This window comes from Cavia porcellus, unplaced genomic scaffold (genome assembly GCF_034190915.1).
Source record: "Cavia porcellus strain 051 isolate PalLab524CR breed Dunkin Hartley unplaced genomic scaffold, mCavPor4.1 scaffold_2, whole genome shotgun sequence".
In the NCBI taxonomy this organism is placed as follows: domain Eukaryota; kingdom Metazoa; phylum Chordata; class Mammalia; order Rodentia; family Caviidae; genus Cavia; species Cavia porcellus.
This window is the reverse complement of record NW_026947485.1, coordinates 76,764,498-76,788,775: the sequence shown is the minus strand read 5'-3', so window position 1 is coordinate 76,788,775 and position 24,278 is coordinate 76,764,498. Positions and strand designations below refer to the sequence as shown.

At 37.8% G+C, this 24,278-nt stretch overlaps 1 protein-coding gene across 15 annotated transcripts in view; it reads right to left on the bottom strand.

The window, feature by feature from the left end:
- Gbf1 (golgi brefeldin A resistant guanine nucleotide exchange factor 1) overlaps positions 1–24,278 on the bottom strand; it is a 123,818-nt gene that overhangs the window by 72,921 nt on the left and 26,619 nt on the right. The window contains exon 3 of one of the 15 annotated variants that reach the window (XM_013158251.3): positions 8,087–8,321. The exons of the other annotated variants lie outside the window; for them this stretch is intronic. The gene's annotated coding sequence lies outside the window, so the exon portion shown is untranslated. The remainder of the gene's footprint in view (positions 1–8,086; positions 8,322–24,278) is intronic. 15 annotated transcript variants of the gene reach the window in all.

Sequence of the window (24,278 nt, the reverse complement as noted above, 5' to 3'; positions counted from 1 at the left end):
GTTGTGCCTCAGTGTCTCCCAACAGCAGGAGGTTCAGAGGAGAGAAAGGTGGAGGAATCTCTCTCTTCAAATGAGATTAAGGACACATAAAATTTGGGAAACTGCAAAATTTTGTAGAAAAGTACTTCCTGAATAAGGTTGTAGGAGTGTCAGCAATGAACCTGTTTGATGACAATGCAATCTCACATTTTGGCTAAATCCTCAAAAGAAGGCAAAGCAAGTTTCACTGGGTAGGCTCCTCCTTCAAGCTGCATGAGAAGAAAGAGATTCCATTGGGCCAAGAGAGCAGTGATTCCATTACTGATAGTGAAAGTTGTCCTACAAAATAATCTTCCTTTCTCATCTCCCTCACAACAGTCATTGTTTTCAAAAGTGCATGTTAACTTATTTTCCTTTATATTTTGTATTTTATTATTTTGTATTATGTTATGGTATTGTAATCATTTTGTATAATTATTTTTGGGTTGTAGAACAAATTATCTGAATTTCCAATATTTCTTATGGGTAAATTTGTTTTGATATATAAATGCTTTGGATTGCATGTTTCCAAAATAAATTATGCTTGCAAACCAAGGATTTACTGTATTTTATTCCTATTAGAAGAATTTATTACATGTGAAGAGGGAGATTTCATTGTGTGCTGTCTAAATGGGGTGGCTGGGTCGGGGATTTAGCTCAGTGGTATAAATGCCAGCTTGGCAAGTGCAAGGTTGTGAGTTGAATCCCAGATATCAAAGAAAAAAAAGAGGCAGGGGTGGCTTTGGCATAAAAAGACCTTGATTCAAATTTCTGTTCTGGTGCAACCATAGCAAATAAACCCTTAAGCCTGAGTTTCTACATCTGAGAAAAGAAGGAAAAAACCCCAACCCCACCTGTTAGGTTTATTTGAGGATTCTATAATGTACATAAAGCACTCAGATAAGAGTAGCTAAACAGGGGCTGGGGGTTTAGCTCAGCAGTGTAAGTGAGTTCAATCTCTGGTACAAAAAAAAAAAAAAAATCAATGAGATAAAGATCTTTAAGGGCTGGGGGTTTAGTTCAGTGGAGTCAGGAGTTTGATTCCTGGTACCGATTAAAAAAAAAAAAAAAAAAGTAGCTAAACAAAATTTAAAAGGCTAAGTATTGAAATGGGTATTTTTTTGCATATTAAAATGTGTCATAAGCCAGGCGTGGTAGCACACATCTATCATCCCAGTGCTTGGGAGTCTGTGGCAGGAGGAGTCCCTAGAGTTCTAGGCCAGCCCGAACTACAAAGTGAGACCCTGTCTCAAGAAAAAAAAAAAAAAAGGATCATAAAATGACAATAATATTAGAGAGAATTGACAGTACAGTGGTACCTTTGTACATGAACTAATTCATTCTATGAATTCTGGTTACAACCAAAAGCCAAGCATATCAAGATACCACTGAACTCAGTAAGCTGGGAATAGTGGTTAATATGTAATCCCAGCATTCAGGAGGCTGAGGCAAGAGGATCATCATAAATTCAAGGCCAGTCTGGGCTCTACAGTTAGTTCAAGACCAGCCTTAACTACATAGCAAGACCCTGTTTCAAAGAACCAGAAAACAGTAATGACAAAAACCCAACTGAAGGGGCTGGGGATTTAGCTCAGCGGCGTAAGCGCCTGCCTTGCAAGCAGACAGTCATGAGTTCGATCCCTGGTACCGATAAAAACGAAAAAGACAAAAAAAAAACAACTGAAAAAGAGTACTTGGTACTGAGCTGGATGAAATGTCAACCAGGGTCTTTCACAATTTTAATGTCTGGGAAACCCTGATGCTGTCTGGTGTGAACTGCCTGAGTATAGGATATAAGAAGGTTTAGAAACACCCTAACCCTTAACCTATTCTCATTCAGGTATAACAACATCATACAAAAACACCCTGAGTTACTACTCCTCAGCTATAGTAGCTCAAGCTATACAGTCGTCTAGATTTTCGAAGACCTCAGGGAGGCTATGTAAGGTTTTTGTAGGAGAAATCTGTATAGATATTAAAACAATTTCCTGCTAGATCATCTAGTATCATTCAATGGGGAAAAAAGGAAGTCTTTTCATCAAAGGATACTGTGACACCACATGCAAAGAATAAACAAACGTAGATCTCCTTCCTCTCATTAAATACCAAAATTGACTCAAAATTGAAAAAAAGATTGAAATATAAAAGTTTAGGAGAAAACACTGGCATAAATTTTACGTCAGGCTCTCTCAAGCTTGGCACTGTGACAATTTGGGCCAGATTATTCTTTGTTGTAGCACTGTCCTATGTATCGTGGGATAATGATCAGTGTTCCTTCTCCCAGCCTCTCACCAGATGCCAGTAACACGTCTCTCCCTGATGGGACAATCAATATATATTGTCTCCAGATGTTACAAGATATTGGGAGGCAACATTACCCAGTTGAGACTGTTTTAGAATAACTTAATTTCATTGCTTCCAAAATTACTGTCTATATAACTCCACAAATGGTTATTTAGTAGATTAATTATAAGAACTCTTCAGAAACATCATTAAATACTTCAAAATTCATTATTTTGGGATGATCTCAGATCTTAAGTGCCACTTTCAAAAGTTCTTAGTTCAAATGCTAAAAGATGATAGATTGGCATAATTATTTTTCTTTTTGATATGGCATTTTTTTTGATTAGTAACATTATTTATTGTGATATAATTCACATACCAAATAATTCACCCTCTGGCTCTCCCTTCTCTCTCTGCTTCCTGGCCACAGGGATGCAAGTGCTTCTCTTGGCCATCCCTTCCACCATGCATTCCTACCTGAAGGCCAACCATCTATGGACTAAAATCATAAAACAAAATTACGTCCTTGGGCTAGGGATTTAGCTCAGTGGCAAAAGTGCCGGCCTGAAAAAGTCATGAGTTTGATCCTCAGTACTCTCCACACAAAAAAGTCCTTTAAGTTATGAATGTCAAGTATTGTGTACCAGAGATGAGAAAGTGACTAAAACACTAAATATGTGATCTTAGAGAAATTCTTCACCTTCTGGCACCTGTTTCCTCTTCTAGAAAAGGCAGATAATATCCTGAAATATCCTTGGAAGGATGAAATAAAATGAAATGACATGCACAAAATTCCTGATACATAATATTACCACCTATATTGAAAAGAACCAGGGGCTGGGGATTTAGCTCAGCGGCATAAGCACCTGCCTTGCAAGCAGGCAGTCGTGAGTTCGATCCCCGGTACCGATAAAAATGAAAAAGACAAAAAAAAAAAAAAAAAAAAAAGAAAAGAAAAGAACCAAGAAAGTCTTATTTAACAAAATGCCTATGAAAAACACAAGTCAGTATTTTTTTCTCAAATCCATTTTATTTCAAAGAGAAAAAAAGAAAAAACATTTCAAAACACTTCAGTCAGGGGACAACAACGGTATATATACTGCACACTACCATCTCCAAATCATGGCAGTCAATTGTCTAAACACCACCAACTCAAATCTTTCTCTTCAATTAACTCAGAGAAATCAGTAATATAACTATCTTAACTATTTTTATATACATATTTATATATATTTTTCTACCAGCTTCTCACACTAGTGAAACAATACGATGTTTACACATGTGGGTCTGCTTTATTTCATTTATGGGTCCGATCTCAAGTTGTATCCATTTACCTCTAAGCCTCCAGTTTACCTTTCTTTGTGGCTGAGTAGTATTACATAAAAACACCACCTCTTTTTTATCCATTTCTCAGTGAATGGGTCTTTAGGTTGTTTCCAAAATCTGCCTGTTAGAAACTATGCAGCTGTAAACATGGGGGCACATATATCGCAGTAATAGAATGTTTTTAATTCTTTTGGGAAGATTCCCAGAAGAGGAATAGCTAGATTGAATGCAACCTCCAATGCTAGGTTTTTTTTTTTTTTTTGTCTTTTTCATTTTTATCGGTACCAGGGATCGAACTCACGACCACCTGCTTGCAAGGCAGGTGCTTATGCTGCTGAGCTAAATCCCCAGCCCCCTCCAATGCTAGTTTTATGAGGAGTTTCCACACTGATTTCTACAGTGGTTGCACCAGTTTGCGTTTCCACCAACAGTGGAGAGGGTTTCTTTTCCCCATAGCCCCTCCAGTATTTATTACTGGTTGATTTCTTGATAGGAGCCATTCTTTCCAGGGTGAGGTGGAATGTCAGTGTTGTTTTAATTTGCATTTCTCAAATGACCTGTGATGTTGAACATTTTTTCATGTTATTTATTTGCTGTTGTATTTCTTCATCAAAGAAGTGTGTATTCATCTCAGATGTCCACTTTTGGATTGGGCCTTTAAATATGGGGAGACTAAGTTTTTTTTTTTTTTTTTGGCTTTTTCATTTTTACCGGTACCAGGGATCGAACTCACGACTGCCTGCTTTCAAGGCAGGTGCTTATGCCGCTGAGCTAAATCCCCAGCCCCGAGACTAAGTTTTTTGAGTTACAAGTCACTATTTATTAAGTAAGCCCTGAAAAATGTTAGAAGTCATAGTCCTAACCTCCAAGCAATATCTATTTTAAGTAAAAGAAAAGCTTTCCTAAACACAGAATTGATGCTATTATATAATATGATGCTAAATTATGTGACTAGATCTATGAATAAAATAGAAATAAACCTACTATTAATTTTAAATAATAGCATTAACTATTTCATTTCTTAAACACAAGACTCAAGACTCAGGTGTGGAATCTTACCTAATAATCTATCTAGAACATTCTCTTAAACATAGATAAGGGCAAGGCCTTTAGTAGTCAACATCTAGAATATATATCCATATACCTATCTGTATATATTTTGTTTGTTTGTTTATTGTTTTTAGGTACCGGGAATTGAACTCAGGACCTTGCACTTGCCAGGCAGGCACTTATACTGCTGAGCTATGTCCCCAGCTCCCAAGATTATATTTCTTAAACTACTGGTTTCAACTCACTCATTCCCAGTATCTGTATCAGTTTCAAAATACATTTGCTCTAAAAACTCTTGACATCTCTGAGGAAAAAGAGAACCATAACTTCTATGCCATTTGATGAGTAACAGGTTTTCTAAATTTGAGGATTTTTCTTAGGGAAACATTGTATGCTTTAAAAGAATTAGTAAGTAAGGACTCAAATTTGTTGGCCAGGTGTGGTGGAGCATGCCTATAATCCCAGCACTCAGCAGGCTAAAGCAGGAGGATTGCTGAAAATTCAAGACCAGTCTGGGCGACATAGTGAGTTCAAGGCCAGTTTGAACTACATAGTGAGACATGTCTCATAACACAACTCAAATTCTACTCAAAGGAATTCAGTAAGGTAGTAAGGTAATTTCTTTTCCTTCTACCTTTCACGGTCTGAAGGGGAAAACAGGAATAAATAGGAGTAGGAAGAGGAGGAAGGTTTGAAGAAGAAAAAAAAAGACAAGCTAGGGCTGGGGATTTAGCAGCTCAGTGACATAAGTACTTGCCTGGCAAGCACAAGGTTGTGAGTTTAATCCCCAGTGGGGGGGCAGGGGGGAGACAAACTATTCAAATCTATTTGCAACAATCATTCTACTTTCTTTTGGTATTTTGATTTTTTTTTTTTTTTTTTTTTTTGAGACAGGGGTTCAGACTGGGGATTGCAAGGTTGTGAGTTCAATCCCTGGTTCCACAAAAAAAAAAAAAAAAAAAAAGGAAAGAGACAGGGCTTCCCTTTGTAGCCCAGGCTAGCCTTGAACTCATGGCAATCCTCCTGCCTCCGTCTCCTGAGTGCTGGGATTACAGGTGTGTGCCACCATGTCTGGCTTCTTATGGTATTTTTTAAAAATAAATCTTCCCTCAACTAATGTTTGCTATATGAATCTTTGCTAGTACAGAAGTAGTTCTCTTAAAAAAAAAAAACCAAAAAAAAACCCCTGCCTGTGCATGGCATCCTATACCTATAATCTCAGCACTCAAGAGGCCAGCACAGGAGGAGCACTGTGAGTTTGAGGCCAGCTTGAACTACATGGTGACCAACCTAAACCACCGTAAGCGCTTGTCTCAAAAAAACAAACAAAAAACAAAGAAGAGTCAGCTCTGGTTTATTAGTATTTTAACTTAAGCATGAAAATAAAATGTGTATAAAATGAGTATGCCCAAATCTTTATTTTCCTATTTGACCTGAGAGCAACTTGTTAACAGCTACAGAACAAAAGCATCAAGGCTTCATCCCAGCTACCTAGCAACCCCAGTTGGCATACTTGTATACTCTGCTGCTCACTTAGCACTTTAGGCTTGGAGAAAAGAGTTAAATTTTAAAAATGAAAGTTAAAGTCCACACACAGAAGTAATTTTTAGTGGCAGTGAAATCTTACTTAGCAACTAACAGAGCCAACAGGCTCAATTTTCCAACCCTTTCTCAGCTTAAGTTTTATGCTTATTTCTTGCCTAAGTCCAGAAAAATATAACCATCCCTAGGCCTGGATTTCTACCAGACTTTAAAGTTGAATCTGTTATCACCTTACAGAAGAGGAGAAATCAAATCTGTAGTCAGTGTTCTAAAAACAAATAGTTAAGATTAGGAGACAGAAGGAAACCGCTAGGCAAAACACAATCACTTTTCTAACTTAAGCCAGCTGGGTAATTTTCTCATAAGAAGCCCCAGTGGATACAGACTTAAGAAAGCTAAGTTCTAGTTTTCCCTGCTAATGAGCTATGTGATTTTGTTCAAATCATGATCTCTCTGCACTTTGCTTGCTTCTTCTGTAAGAAAAACTGGCTAGAATAGACTCAGTAATCACCAACTGAAGGTCAGCCTAAAACTTAGGGTACAGGAATGTTTGTTTGGTGTATGCTATATTTTATCATTTATAGCAATAAATGAGTTCACTGTGAACAACTGAAACCATATTTTGGAACTAATGTTACCATAAGTTAAACATCTCTTTTCCAAAACACTTGGAAGTATTTGATTTTGAGGGGTTTTTGTGATATTTGCATATATGTAATAAAATACCCAGGCAGTGGGTCCCAAGTCTAAATACAAAATTCATTAGTCTCATGTATACCTTATACACATAAACTGAAGATAATTTTATACATTTTAAATGACTGCGATCTATGCCACAAAGTCAGGTATGGAATTTTCTCTTTGTGCATCATGTTCCTCAAAAAGTTCTAGATTTCAGAGTATTCCAGATTTTGTGAGTTCAAGACCAGCCTAAACTACATATTATGTGAGACCCTTTTTTTTTGGTACCGGACATTGCACTCATGACCTTGTGCTTGCTAGGCAGGCACTTATGCCGCTGAACTAAGTCCCCTGCCCCTACTTATGTATTCTTATGGGGGCAGCCCTCCAGTTTGCCACATCAATGCTATTTCCTATTCTCATCTAAATTAAGTTTCAGGCCCCTGAAATTGATTAAGTGTAGATTTCTTTAAGATCTTCAAGTGTTGAGATAATTTGATTCTTATAAATATTAACAGACAGGGCCAGGAGTTAGCTCAGTGGCACAAGTACCTGCCTGGTAAACACAAGGTCATGACTTTGATCCCCAGTTCCAAAAAAAAAAAAAAAACAACCAAACATTAACAGACAAAACAGATACTTTATAAAATACAAGCTTGTCAATGAAATACAAGGAAATTTCAAAACAATCTATCAATAAGATTGAAGCAGGTGCCATCTGGGAGCAGGATGCCAGAGCAGGTAGATACTGGAACTGCTATTTCACACCTCACCTTGCAGGACTATTGTAAAGGCTTACCTGGTACACCCATTGCCTCTTCAGCTAAACTGATACATATAAACTAAGATTGATTGACTGATTGACTTTTAACTAAGGTATTTTCTTTCTTTTTTTTTTTTTTTTTTTGTCTTTTTCCTTTTTATCGGTACCAGGGATCGAACCAACAACTCCCTGCTTGCAAGGCAGGTGCTTATGCCGCTGAGCTAAATCCCCAGCCCCTTAACTAAGGTATTTTCATGAGTACAAAAATTAAATCAAAATAGAAGTGAATCACTTGACATTTATGTAAAATTAATCAATTTTCAAGAACTATTGAAATTTTGAACAAACAAAGATCTTGGAATTATTCATTTGAAACTAAATGAACATTAGCGTTTGAAGCAGGGTTTATTAAAATTGGCTTACCTGAATAGCAGAATGACAAAGGGAAATTGAAAGTCAGACTAGCTCAAAATGCACAGAAGCAAAGACTACATATTTTCTCTTCTTCTTCTTCTTCTTCTTCTTCTTCTTCTTCTTCTTCTTCTTCTTCTTTTTGAGACAGGATCTCGCTAAGCAGTTCAGGCTGGACTTGAGCTCACTTTGTAGCCTTGGCTGCTCTTGAACTTGTAACAATCCTCCTGCCTCAGCCTCCCACGTGCTGGAATTAAAGGCATGCCTGGCTAATATTTTCTTTTCTTTAAATTTTACTCTATAATATTCCAACATCAAAATTTTCATTACAAGCAGTAAATTATAATGCCATTCATAGGGAACAGAATTCTTCTGTAAGAATTCCAAACTTGTATGAGAAGGTAACGGCTGCAAAAAACCCTAGGACTTCAGGAACTTTGAGATCATTTCACTCAATTTTCATATTATAAAGAGGAAAACAAAAGTTCAAAGAGGAGAATACTAGAAACCAGAACCTTAAAAATCATCCTAGCAACTTGGGTCTCTAACTCTCTGCAGAGAGACTGGTTATGGAAACCTGTGACAGGGGTCAAAGAGGACTTTTGTCAATGGTAAGCAACATGACAACTGCTAAGCCACTGGTTTCCCTTTCACATGATCAGTCTGTTCATGGCGTGGTACCGTACCAAAAGGATGAGCCAGGCGTGGTAGTGCACTCCTATAATCCCAGCACTCAGGAGGCTAAGGCAGGAAGATTGTTACAAGTTCAAGATCAGTCTAGGATACAAAGTGAGCTCAAGGTCAGCCTGAACTGCATAGTAAGAACTGCATAGTAAGACCCTGTCTCAAAAAGACCAAAATATTTTTAGGAGATAAATGGTAAATGGTTTGAACTAATGCAAAGGATTATCTGACTTCAACTGAAGGGTTCTCATGAGCAGATGGCTACTTTCACAAGTTTCCATGGGTCCCTCAAACAAAGAGGGAAAGGAGGAGATGGATGACTCATGCTTACTAGGGTTATTTTTTTAGAAAGGAGTTTTTTTTTTTCTGGCTGAGACAGTAAGGGAGAAAAGAGAAGAGACTGACATGTTGAAGCAGTTTTCACAAACATATTTGCTATGTACATAAACCTTGGATAATTCCAGTGACATGAAAATTGGGAAAGAAGTTGGGAGACATGGCTAAAGTAGGAGAAAGAATTTTTAGATAAGAAAAAAATCCGTATGTATATTCCAGTGAGCATTTGAAATTTCTCATTTAACTTACAAGGTCAGCCTCAAAGATGACTGCCAGTGACTTTGTATAATCCCCTCACAGATGGTATCAGGGCTGGTACAGAAGGGCAGAGGGATGGTATGTTACTTCTAAGATTCAATCAGGCAAGAAAGGGTGGCCTCTCTGCAGGGTGTGCAGTTCAGTGGCAGAACATGTGCTTAGCACGTGTAAGGCCCTAGGTTCAATTCTTAGCACTGCAAAAAACAATAATGACAAAAATAAAAATAAAACAAAGTCTGTCTTCTCTTTGCTTCTTAGGTCATTTGACTAAGGTAAAGCCAGCTTCCATGTTGTGAACAACCCTACTGAGAGGCTCTCACTGTGAGGAACTCTGGCCAGCCCACGCATATTTTCAAATGATTGCAACCCTAGTTAGTATCTTAAGAGGTTCTAAGCAATTCCTAGATTTTTGACCATCTTTAAAAAAGAAAAGCTGCCACATTTTTAGGTAATTTGTACACAACAATAGATAATATGATATCAAACTAACCAAGTTTGTTGGGGAACTGTATCAGGTGACAATATCCTGAATTCAGCTATATCTGGTAAGAAAGAATCAATTTCAAATTAAAAGTAGTCTACTTTTAATACCACTTTAATACCACTCTGCTTTAGATACCACTAAAAGTTAAATAAACCTAAAGAAGAACTTCATTGGAGGAAATGCACTGTATACCTCTTCCAGCACTTATTAAGGATTGTCATAGTCAAAAAAAGTCCCATCAGAAAAGTCAGCACAGTCCCCTCCTATTGTGTATACCTATTTTATCTACTCTGCAGCCATAGACATAGGGTTACTTACAGGTAGGTTTCATGTACAAGGAAGCCATTGTGAGGGTGTTATCCCTTATTAAAGCAGTCAAGGGTTAAAGTTGAAGCAGCAAATTTATCCCCAGAGATATATGCTAAGCACTAAGCTCAGATTCACAAAGATTCTCCCCGAGTTTTCCTTACCTCTAAGTGCTGGGATAACTGATGCTCACTGAATTCCGATATTTGTATGAATAAAAATGAAGGGATTTAGCAAATCTTGTTCCTGCACACAGTTGTCAAAAAAAATCTGACCTTTACAACAGGAAAAAGAAGGGGGATTTAAAGATTTAAAGAAGAGGCAGAGTCTGTCTGATGGATAACAAACCTTTGAAAAATTATGAAGCAGTGAAAATCCCCTACAGGTCCCAACAAAATGTGCCCAATTTGCATTCCAGCAAAGCTTTCCAACCATACCATTTGGTTCCTGTGTGTACTTCCAGGCAAATAAATCCTGAAGAATAATCCCACTGGGACCTAAGTCTGATCTCTGATATATTACTGCTACGTAGCTCTAGACCAGTCTCCACAAACTGCTTTTTTGGTTCCAAATAACTAAATCAAAGTCATCCTGATAAGCTTTGAAAACAGTGAATGTGAGGAGTGGTTTAATCAACCTATTACAGACCACAGTACATTACAGGAGGAAAAAGATAAAACAAAACAAAACCTCAAAAACTCATGCTTTTACATCCCCAATTCTCTCTGATCAAATCCAAACATACCTGTCATTCACTACACCTGACTACAAGCCTTATTCGAAGCCTGACTTTGATCAAATAGTTACCATGCATTTGCAAACCCACAAGCAATATGTATTGGTGGATGAAGGAGAATATGAACCATAATTTTGTGTTTACTTTGAAACTGGCTTTAACGTATTTTTAAAAAGAAACCAAGAGAATCAATAAATACTAAAATGTATTCTAATTTACAATCTTTTTAAGGAAAAAAAAAGCCAACATTAAGTAGCAAAAATAATTTTCAATAAGTTAGAAAAACCACCCCTCTACATATACAGGAGACAACATTCAAGGCAAGCTAGACAACTACAGGAAATTGAAAGTTAGAAGTTTCCGTGTCCTGGGTTCCTGCATCAGCTTTCTCATTTCACAAGAAAAAGATAATTTTCACAAAAGAAAAATAAATTTAGAGAAGACACACTAAAATACTGATCATAGTGACCACTATTATTTATTTTTATTAATACATGTTTGCAGTAGTAACTACTATTACAAAAATCATAAAGCACATAGATACAATAAGGTACAATTAATGGACTAAAAAAAGAATGAAGGAGCTGGAGATGTAGTTCAGTGGTAGAGTATGTCCATATGTAAGACCCTAGGTTTAATAATCCCAGCACTGTGGGTAGGGGAAGTAGTGCAGTAATGACTGAGATCAATTTATATATCTAGACACTCAACAGGAATGAGAGTTAATCTCTCATTGGTTCAGAAGGTTATTCGGCAAGCAGACAGATAAACACAATTTGTAAGCAAACTGAGTCTCCTGGAAAATCAGCAAGACCCTGTACTTTGCTTGGTCCAGAATTCCAGCAGACAAAACCAGAAATACCATCTACTCCCAAGATCCGAAATGTGACTAAAACTCTTATATTTGGCCAGTCAAATTTTAACCCTGTGTAGACATCAAGTCTAAGCCATGATCATTATGTTTGATACATGACATGATTTTGGAAGAAAGTCATTCTTTAGCACAAAAGCTAAAACCTCAATACTTTATTTAGCTTACAAGTATCATTAGGAAAACAGCATTCCAGGACAGCCATAAGAACTAGAAGGAGCTCTACTATCAAAGTTCTATACTGTTTCAAAAATTTTTGCTTTTTTGATGCAGACAGAGTCTCACTATGCAATGCATGGCAGTCTTGAACTTGCTATGTAGCCCAGGCTGGCCTTTAACTCATGATTCTCTTAGCTCAGTTTCCTGTGAACTAATGATACAAGCATATGCCATGGCGTACTACTTTGAAAATGTTTTGAAGCTATAGCCAGATAGATGGCACACAACTATAACCTCAACTACTTGGCAGGCAGGAGGATCACAAGCTCAAAGCCTGCATGATCCTGTCTCAAAATAAAAAGGCCTGAAGATGTGTGTAGTTCAGTGGTAAAGTACTAGCCTGGCTTGCACAAGGCCCTAGGTTCAACCCCAGTACTGGGGAAAAAAATTTTGCTTAAAGCTATAATAATAAATAAAAGACCAGAAAACTAGTTTTGATGAAGATGTGAAGAAATTGAAACACCTGAACATTGCTTGTGGGAATGTAAAATGGGTCAGCTCCCAAAAAGAACCATTTGGCAGTTCCTTGAAAAGTTAAACATAGAATTACCATACGACCCAGCAGTTCATTTCCAAAATAACAGAAAACAACAACTGAAACACATGGACACACACACTTCTAGCAACACTATTCACAAAAACCAATAGGGAAAACCAGTACTAATGCCCATCAGTGGATGAATGGATAAACAAATTACAATACAATCACACAAAAAGTCAGATAACATACGATTCCCTTTATGTGAAATATCCAGAACAGGTACGTCCACAAGGATAGAAATGCAGATTGGTAGTTACCAGAGAGGTTGGGAGCAGAGAAATGAAATGACTGCTTAATGAGTACGAGAATCCTTTTAAAGTAAGGAAAATGTTTGGAAATATGTGAAGAAATTGAAACACCTGTGCATTGCTGGTGGGAATGTAAAATGGGTCAGCTGCCAAAAAGAACCATTTGGTTGGCAGAGGTGGTAATAGCACAATATTGTAAATGAACTAAATGCCACTAAATTGTTCACTTTAAAATGTTTATTTTACATAAATTTCACATTTTTTTTCAAATCCATTTTATTTCAAAGAGAAAAAAAACCAAAATTTCAAAACACAATAATCAGGGGACCACAACAGTACATACATTGCACACTGCCATCCCCAAGTAAGTCACCCACTGTACAAGACATCTGCATTCAATTGTCTCAACAGTACCAGTGCAAATCTTTCTCTTCAATGAACTTCAGAAACATCAGTAGTATAACTATCTTAACTATTGTATTTTCTTTTAAAAACTTTTGAAAACTAAAGATGCTTTTATCTCTACTTTGACTTTATTTTTCTAAAGCACTTTAACAGAATTTGAGATTCCCTTTTGGGAAACCATGTCAGAGTTCTAATTAAAGCCTAATGTCTCCTCTATTTTTTGTAGCCACCTCAGTCTATGGTGCAAATGGTCGCTTTGATTCTTGCAAAAGTGTGATATACTATTACCATTCACCAAGTCAGTTGCCCTAAAGGATGCCCATTGGCTGTCTCCATCTGTACTCTCAGTGGGGGTTTACTGAACCTGAGCTTCTTCAGCATGCTATACATTCGTTGGAGCCCTTACAAAGATTTCACATTACATAAAACACAGTAAGGAACCCTGCCCCATCACATCTCAATTCAGAGTTCTCTGGAGACACAGGTACTTCACTGCCTACTATCTTGCATTCTGAACAAAAGATTCTTTCCAGGTGTTCCTCCTACCTAACAACAGCTTAAATCTCACCTAACAACAAGATCTTTCTGGTAGAAGCACTTGGAATATACATTCTTTATACTATCATTTGTCTTCGATCTTCTCCTTCAAATTCAATGGCAAAACATTTTCAGAGATTTAAATCCATTCTGTGGTGTGTAATAACTGCTGTTATTCTGTTCCCATCAGTAATTTCCTAGCAGAAAGCCATAGTCAACCATGCCCTTCCAGACTCCCCTATCATTGCTGGTTTATACTTCCTTCTTGTCCCACTCCATGATGCCATGAAGACAAACAACATATGCAAACTTCCTAAGCTCTTCCTCAACGGGTTACTAGCTGCTATTTCTACAGTTTCCTTTTGGACAAGAAAACAAGTCAGGCCTTTCTTGGCTTCAGTGTTAACCAAAGAGGGCAACAGTTACTTACCTACCAGTGAGTCCCAAACCTGCATCTATGTGCATAGTTTTATATAAGCATTAACTAAGATTTATCTATTTTCTCAATTAAAAAGCATACTCTGACAAAAAGTAGCTGTTGAGGACAATAAATTGCTTATCCTCTATCAGCTTAAATTAGAGCACTGCAAAAATTCCTTTTAAAATCCATATACAGTCTTTATGACTACTTCCCTAGATACGATGTACTACTCTCCCCATTAAAATTGACAGTTTGCACCAGAATTTCTATCACCCTGGGATGATTTTTTTTTTTTTTTGGTATTAGTGGAGACTGAACACAGAGCCTTTGCACTGAATTACATTTCCACCTCTTTTTTTATTTTACTTTTAAACTGAAAGTCTCACTAAATCAGTATATTACCTGGGCTGGGCTTGAATTTGGCAATCATCCTGACTTGGCCTCTCATAGTAGTGTGATTATAGTCACAAACTACCATGCTTGGCTCTGAAATGATCTTTTAATAGTATGTATGATTATCAGCAACATATCACTTTACCTCCTCTTCTCTCTGCTTGTCCCCCTGGATAAGGCATTCAGAGCCAATAATGCCAAGTCTTGTTGGAATTTTAACTTTTCTATTATCTCTCAGCTTTGCAGTTCTTTGAATCTCCCAATCCCAAGTCAGAAATTCAGACTGCCCAACTAGACACTGGGACTAAAAACAGCATGTGCCTTATTCCCACATGTGTGGAAGAGCCTGATTGCGTTAATGTATATGTGACATTCGCAGCGGTCTTTCCTATTGAATCCGAAGTTCAGCAGCAGGGACAGAAGGCACCCTGAAGTCTGCTACCAGACAACAAGGTCGACTGGACAACTGGCCTGGGATTCTCTGTGATCGGTTCTTTGGTTAGACACAGCAGAGGCATGAAGAAAAAGGATCTTCCCCATAGGACTGTGATTGAATAATAGTGCTAATTTATGTCCAGGAAGACAGAAGCATCCAGGAACAAGCTGCATTTACCATCTGTTTCTTCATCTGCAAATGACCCTTTCAGAGGTAGCTCCAATTCTGCCTTCATTCCCATAAAAATCAAATAAATAACTTTATCACCTTTTCTCCAAATATAACCACACTGTAATAGGAAATTTTACTGAACATATTACTCTACCTCACTGGAGCCTAAGTTTTATCTGTAACACTGGGACACTGAATAAGATACAATTCATTTTGCAGATACTGTGAAACTTAAATGAGAAAAACATAGGCAAGCACATGGGATAGCATGTCTAGCATAAGCCAGGATCCAGGTTCAATGCCTAGACATGAGAAACGAAAACCTTTAATTCTACAATTTAGCTGGGAGTGGTGGCACATGCCTACAGTCTCAGCTCCTTGGGAAACTGAAGTAAAAGAATTGCAAATCAGAAGCCAGCCCAGGGCAACATTTTTTAAATTTTATATTATTTTTAATTTTATTTTGGATACAGGGTCTCACTATGGAACTCAGGCTCGCTTTGAACTTATTAGGTAGCCCAAGCTGGCCTGAAACAGGAGGTAATCCTCTTGCCTCAGCCTCCTGAGCACTGGGATTATAGGTTTGTGCCACCATTCTCAGCTTATTCTAGGGCAATTTAGTGAGACCCTGTATCAAAATAAAAAGGTCTAAAGGTATAGTTCAGTGGTACAATGTTGGTCTAGCATATAATTCAACCCCTCATAGAATTAAAAACTAAAATAAAACACATACACACACACACTCAGTATATGCAAACATTCAGCCAAGAGGAGCCTAAGAAGACAACTAAATGTAATATGGAAATCTTGAACAGAGCAGCTGGGGATTTAGCTCAGTGGCATAAACTCCTGCCTGGCAAGTGTGAGATCATGAGTTCGATCCCTGGCAAAAAAAAAAAAAAAAGAAACAAAGAAAGAAACAGGATGCTGGAAAGATATTTGGGCTGGGGATTTAGCTCAGTGGCATAAACACCTGCCTTGCAAGTGCGCAGTCATGAGTTTGAACCCTGGTACTGATTAAAAAAAAAAAAAAAAATCTGGAACAGAAATAGCCCATTAGATTAAAATGAAAGAAATATGAATGAGGTATATAATTTAGTTAATAATGTATAAATATTGTTTAAGTGTGACAAACAGATCATATTAGTGTAAGATGCTAATAATATACGTAGAAAACTATGTGTGAGGTATATAGAAACTTCTGTACAATTTTTCTATAAACCTGAATCTATTCTAAAACAAAGGGTGGGCCGGGGGGTTTAGCTCAGCGGCTTAAGCACCTGCTTGGCAAACACAAGGTTATGAGTTCAATCCCTTGTACCAAAAATAAATAAACAAAATAAAGGGCTATTTAACATATTTTTGCCATGCGTGGTGGCCCATGACTGTAATCCCAACCAATGTGAGTTCAAGGCCAGCCTGAACTGCACAGTGAGACTCTGTCTCAAAAAAAAAGGGGATATATTATGTATAGGTACAGACAGACTCCTTATGATGAATATTATCATTATGTACATCTAAAATGTACCAATAAAATCAAAAGTTAAAAAACTAAGACTTAAATTGTCCAGGATGGACTCAAACTTGCGCTTTACCTGCCTCAGCCTCCCACTGTGCTGATTATAGTTAATCTTTATACAGAATGCTGGTAGGCAGGCAGCCATCTAAAGTAGCTCAGATAATTGAGAGTTTGAAGAGTTAACTTCTGGGATGGAAGAGTCTGGCTCCCAGAAACATCCCAGCTGTTTCCTGCCAGCTGGTGCCTCGTGTCTGAATTTCAACAGAGTTGATTCTCTTTTGCCTCTCAACCTGTCTATTTTACCAAAAGAATAGTTATGTTTTAAAATGAGGTTCTAAGTAGGTGGATGCTTTAAGAATTCAAAAAGCAAAATGTGAGGCATGGATTTGATTATTTATCAAGTCCATTTCCTAACTGGTTAAAATAGATCTAATTTCCCTTTCTAACTTAAGTATAGGACAAGAAAGCACCCAGAGATAGAATTTGGCGAGTGTACCCAACCCCTGTCAACTCCTGTTCTGCCCTGTGGGGGGCGGGGGAAAGAAAGCAAAAGCTCCAGAAGTACAGGAAATTGTTTCTCAGACGAAAGACAACACTTCCTTTCCCAGAACAATCCATCTCCCACACTGACATCCTGCTCCTGCTATATTTACTCAGTCCAAATCTGTCCATGATACACTTACAGCTGCACTCCTACCACATGGCCCTGTCACTCAGCGGGAGCATCAGAGTGAATCTGTCCAGAAGGCAGAGTCTAGAAATCACTACATACTAATCCATGCTTCCTCTACTGCTAGCCTTCGGAGTAAAGTGAGACAAAATATGAATAGTATTATTCCCTGTTTATTTTGGAAGTGACTGGGGAGACAAGAGGTACTTCATTTTAAATAGCTGCTAATTTTGACTGCTCTCATGTAGCCAGTATGGGAGCCTGAACAATGAAGAGATTAAAACAGGAGGTTAAAAATAGCTCCACTAACTTAGTAGCCTCTTCCACCCTAACCCACCAGGACTAGTCTATCAAGTCACCTTATTACAGGGTGAGCCCTTCAGTTCTGAGTAGATGAGTCCAGGAGTCTAGGACAGGACAACTTCATTCACCTTACCTTATCCTCCTCTACTCAAAAGGGGAAAGCCCAACACTGGACTGAGTAAACATGCACGTTAAAGATGACTCCCATTTTCCTATTTTACCAGCTTTGTATTCTTGGTCCTTCTGTTTCACCTCTGTCCACCCTACTCCCAGCCCAAATTCTTACTTCTGTCACTTTCTATTCATTCTCCTTTATTTTCTGCCTCTCTAGCAGTTTTGCAATTTATTCTCCTACTTATCTCTTTCTTTTTCTCTTTGTATTTTCAAATCACAGGCAAAAGTCTCTAAAGGAAACACAGCCAATAATGAGGCCTTTATTAGCAATGGTCATATTATGAACCCATTCTCCACAGCAGTAACAGCAAAGAACCTGAAACTAGAATAATACTTCTTTTTTCTCTGTCTTTCCTAAGGAGGGTCAGTCATGCATATTAATCAAATACTTCAAAGAAATGAAAGTAAAGGCAAAAGGAATAAATGTAGAGAAATAAGGAAGGGAAAAAAGGGTGATAGTAGAAGAGATTTTTCTAAATTTTGCTCTCTTAAAACTCCTGGAAAGCTGGGCATTTCCAAAAAAATCAAACTAACAAAAAATAGCCTAAGTGGAAGTTCTTAATGAGTCCAACCAAGTTTTTAAAATTATTTGAGAATAAAGTTGAAAAACCAAATCCAACTTAATAAAAGGAAGGTAAGGGCTGGGGCTGTAACTCTTGCTTAATAGGTATGAGGCCTTGGGTTAGAATTCCAGCATCACACACAACCCCTCCCCAAAAAAGAAGGAGAAATTTAAAAGCAGTGGGTAGGATCAGTTTCACATGGTTTAGAAGAGAAGTATTTATGCTCTTGGTTTAGTACAAAATAAATTCTACTGGGTCATAACACTACATTTAAAAAAATAAATAAATAAGCTCTAGAAAAACCTCACTGTGCCAAAATTTTTATAGTTTTCAAAGCTCTTTTTAGTCAATAATTTTTTTAAAAAAGCATCGAAGCCATAAAATATAGGCATTGAAGATATGTAATTGTGGTTTTTTTTTAAGAGCAGAAATATTTATTGAGAAAAGGAAAGTTTCTGTCTGAAAAAGAGACAGAAGGGATCTCGAGTGAGTTGCTATAATTGTGTTTTTTATGAGGAAAAACTAAGAAGCAAGCTAGGAAGACAGTTTGTATACACCTCTAAGAACAAGTCCTTTAAGAACCAGTATTTTTTTTTTCATTTTTTTTCAAATTCATTTTTCAAAGAGAAAAAAGAAAAAAAATAACACAAAAGGAAAACATGTCAGTCAGAGGGAGAACCAGTATTTTAAACAACCATACCAAATTCACTAACACTGTAACCTGGAATTCTTTTTTTTTTTTCAACCTGGAATTCTTTTAGACAAGTCTCATCAATGTAGGATAATCCTGTGACAGGAAGAGTTTAAGGATGAATATAGTCTGTGAGTGTTTCTCAGCAGAAAACTTATTAGTTCTAAGGGGGAAATGGTATCTGCATAGTAAATAAACACCTGACTAGGTTAGCTGTGCATGGTGGTGCACTCCTGTAATCCCAGCACTCAGGAGGCTGAGGCAGGGGGATTGTTACAAGTTCGAGACCAGTAGGCTACAAAGTGAGCCCAAGGCCAGCCTGAACTGCATAATGAGACCCTCTCAAAAAGATTTTTTAAAAAAAACCTTGACTAGATGATATATTCAGTATCATCAATGAGCAACACTTACAGATTTTATCAAGCAACACTTACAGATTTTATCCCTGGAGGTCACTACTTCAGTAGTGATATATAGATTCATGCCAGATACCTATAATTTTTGTTTTGTTTTGTTTTTGAAACAGGGTCTTGCTGTGTAGTTTAGGTTGGCCTTGAACTCATGGAGATCTTCCTGCCTCAGCTTCTCAGAGTGCTGGGATTACAGGCATGCGCCACTATACCCAGCTCCAAAACACCTATAATTTGAACTTAATCTTGAGGGAACATCATCAGACAAAACATGAGAAGGGAATAAAGAAAGAAGGAAGGCAGAGAAGGAAGGCAAGAGAGAACAGATAAACAGACGAACCTGACTAACATATAGTTATTAAAAAAAAGTGTTTCGAAGCACAGGAAAGCTGAAGAAGTACTCCAGATTAAAGGTGATTTACGAAAGATGACAAGGAAAAACAACAGCTGATCTTTGATTGAAAGAACAAAAACACAAGAAAACTATCCTTTGTTCCTTTTTTTTTTTTAGTTTTGGTTTTTTGAGATAGGGACACAAAAGGATCACAAATTGAAGTTCAGCGTGGGCAATATAGCATAGATCTTGTCTAAAAAAAAAAAAAAAAAGCAGAAAGAGAGCAGACATGCTGGCTCATGTCTCTAATCCCAGCAGTCTAGGAGGCTGAGGCAGGATAGAAGTTCATGCCCAGCTCAGGCAACTTAGCAACTTAGGAAGACCCAGTCTCAAAATAAAAAATAAACCTGACATGGTGGCACACGCCTATGATCCCAGCATTAGGGAGGGAGGTGGACTGCCATGAGCTAAAGGCCAGCCTGGGCTACATAATGACTTTGAAAATTCCCTGATCTGTATGAGACCCTGTCTCAAAAAACTAAAATAAAATAAAAATAAGGGCTGCGAATGTAGCTCAGTGTGAATTAAATACCCAGTGTCACAAAAAATTAAATTTAAATTATAAAAATCTACTATCAGCTGATCTTATTAAATGTCATGACACTAAGTAAATGGGAAACCGGGGATGGACTCACATTCTACACAGAAGTAAAACAATCTCTGGTCAGCAATTCAATCAACTTTCTCCCTCTTTTGGAGCTTAGTGGCAGATCACGACCAACATAAATAATTTATTTCCCATTCTCTATCTTCCTTTACTGCATGCACACAGCCCAGTTTTGTTGACTACTGAGCAGTCTACCCAGGATGACTCAGCACCTGGTAATAGCTCCCATTCTTTAAACATGAAATAGTCCCACCAAAGGCAGCCACTGCTTACCTGCTTCCATACAGAACCTACAGAACAGAATGAGAGACTGATTAAAATGCTAATCTAGGACCTACTTAGGGTTCTGCCAATAGAAATCTATTTCCCCTTAACTTATTTTCCCTACAGTGCTTCTGTGCAGGTGGGATGAACCAAGAACTCTTCCTGAGCCAGAGGGAACTAAGATCTTCTGCCAAATTTACCAGCTCTGGTCACAAAAAGCTTCAGTATTTAGCTACAGTAGGTATTAGCACATGGATGTGGACTCACCAGAAAAAGGAGGCAAAGAACAAACTTCACTCTAAATTCAAAACACAACCAACCATCATGCAAATCATAGGTCATAGGTCTTTTTGTAGAATTCATTCATACTCCCAGATCTACTCTATCTTTCTCTTCTAGAAAGATGTTAACCCTTGTTTAACTCCTTTACTCCCTTAGTACCTCTTTCTGTCCTTCAATTTTTTTTTTTTTTTTTTTTTGGTGTTTTTGAGACAGGGTCTCACTGTGCAGTTCAGGCTGGCCTTGAGCTCACTTTGTAGCCTAGGCTGGTCTCAAACTCCCAATGATCCTCCTGCCTCAGTCTCCCGAGTGCTGGGATTACAGGCGTGAGCCACCACGCCAGGCTGCCCTTCAAATTCTTAGGAATATTTTTCCTAAGGAAGGGAGCATACTCTGAGCTCTCACAGACTCAAAGTGATATTCCTGAGTGCTATCTCTGGGATTTAAAAGACAAATACATGATGAGGTATTCTGCTGATTATAGAACCAAATGCTGTTTCGACATCACAAGAGTGCAGGTCCTCCTGTCCTCACATGAGATCTTTGGGCTAGAGACAACAGGTTGCAATTAAAAAGCATTTGTAATTGTTTAAGTGGAACAATCAGACTCTGACCAGAGGAAAAAGTCTCTACTCATTCTTTTAACATCATAACTAAATAGCTCCTAAAAGCTATGCTTTTATCATAGCAATAAATGTAACCGGGCCAGAAGCCCAAGGTTGAGAGGTCTCAAATACAAAGCTGAATTTTATTAGAAAAAAGAATCAGCCACGGATACCTTATCCTATAGTACAAGAATAGTCAGTTCAGTTCTGAGATATAGTCTGACTAATCAAAGGCCAATATAAAAGAACTAACCTGGGGCTGGGATTAGTTCAGCAGTGTAAGCGCTTGCCTGCCAAGTGCGAGGTCGTGAGTTCGATCCCCAGTACCAAAAATAAAATAAAATAAAGTTTAAAAGAACTAACCTATTCAGGCATGGTGATATATATCTGTAGGGAATGGGGATTTAGCTTAGTGGCATAAGCGCCTGCCTAGCAAGCGCAAGGTCGTGAGTTCAATCCCTGGAACCAAAAAAAAAAAAAAAAAAAAGTTAAAAAATAAATAAATAAATAAACAGGTATATATCTGTAATCCCAGTTGGGAGGTTGAGGCATGAGGATCACAAACTCAAGGCCACCTAGGCAATTTAGTAGGGGATTATCTTTAAAAAAAAAAATCTAGGTATCCAGTTCAGGGGCAAAGGGTTTGTTTAGTGTGCATGAGACTTTGAGTTCAACACCTAGTACTGTGCCCAAAAAAAAAAAAAAAAAGATATAAACTAATCAGTCCTATGACATCCAAGACCCTAAAGCAGCTAATTAATGAAACTACCACACAAAGGGTATTTCTGTAATAATATTTCTGTGGTCACTTCTAGGCAGCCAGGGCTATGACAGAATGTAGATAACACTATTGCTATTCTTCTGACCATCCTAGAATCTCTTTCTGAAAACCAGGATATAAATAATTTTCTAAGGTCACATGTGGAAACTAGGCAGACTTCAAACCAGTGCCCAGTTGTCCACTCAAATTCCAGAGCTTCTCAAATCACCGGCCCACTAGACCATAAACTTGATGAGAACAGGAACTGTGTCAGTCCCTTTGAGGACTACATCCCTAGTACCAAGCTCAGTTTTTGGCACAGTCAGTGCTCAAGAAATATTTGTTGGGGTTGGAGGTGTGGCTCTGTAGTACGCCTCTTGCCTAGTAGGCATGAAGCTCTTGGTTTAATATCTAGCACTACAAAAATAATTTTTAAAAGAAAATTAAGTGTGTGTGTACATGCATGCGTGCACACATATGTGTGAACTTCTGCCTAAGAGAAAAGTTCCTAGAGGAGAAAATACTGTTTAGTAGTCTTCGCAATACAAATGACTCCTTCCTCTACCCACCAAAAAGACTCACAAAGATACCATGTCTCACATGACATGTCTAAACACCCAGTTTACCATCACAACGAGGAAAGAAAGAGGTACAAAGTACAAAATGACTCATCAGTCATAATAATTACATTCACAATTTTTACTGCCTCGGAGAAAAATATTTATTCTAATATTTTCCAGGATTATAATGAATCAAATGGGCTCAACTTAATCTCTGCCTAGAAAAAGCTGAGTTATCAAGAAACCATCAAAACAGAACTCTTTCACTGAACTCAAAGACGTTAAGAGATGAAATTCAGATGTAATAGCAGACTGGTTCCCAAAAGCCAAAGGAGCTGCTATGGCAGCTCACAGAGTCCTTCACAGAATCCCAAGATGAAGGTGGGAAGGGCAGCCTGACTTAACACTCTGCCACTGCAGAGACAAATTCAAACCAGTGCTGAAGCAGGAATAAATCACAAGCTTTCTCTACCAGGCTTTCACAATTTTTTTGACTATGACTCAAAAGGCAGTTAATAATGCAATCCAGAGCACATGCATGTTCTATCTGAAATGTTTCTACTCCTTTTTACTCCTTAATGTTGACTGCTTTTACCAAAAAGCAACAAAGTGCTCAAAGGGATCATAAGAAAAGAAGGGAAAAAAAAAAAAAACCAGAGGTGGTATTGCATGCCTCAGTCCCAACATTCAGGAAGCTGAGACAGGAGGATCGCCACAAATGCATAACTAGTTTGAGCTACATAGTGAGACCCTGTCTCAAAAAATAGAAAAAGTCAGGTCTGGTGCCACTTGCCTTTGTAATTTGAGAAGCTGAGGCAGGAGGATCACCTCAAGTTCAAGGCCAGTGTGAACCATATAGTAATACTCTGTCTAAAAAAATAAAAGCAAGCAAGAAAGGAAGGAAGGATAACAAAAAAAGAAAAGAGGAAGCTAGATGCAAAGATGCATGTCTCTAAGATCAAGTATTTGGGGAGATAAGGCAGGAAGGGGAAGGAGGATCTCAAATTTGAGGCCCATCTAGAGGATTTAGTTAGATCGCATCTCAAAATAAGAAATAAAAAGGAATAAGGATGTAGCTCAGTAGTAGAATGCCCCTGGGTTCTATCTCCAGTACTGCCAAAAAAACCACAAAAGCCAAAAACAATAAAAACAAAAAAGAATCAGTTTGAAGGAGCAAACAATTTAAACAACAAGAATAATAATGACTATTATTACTTGTAAGCGCTTGAATAATATTAATTATCCACACTTGTCAACATTAATACTTTTTTTGTGTGTATGTCTTTTTCCTTTTTATCGGTACCAGGGATTGAACTCACGACTGCCTGCTTGCAAGGCAGGCGCTTATGCCGCTGAGCT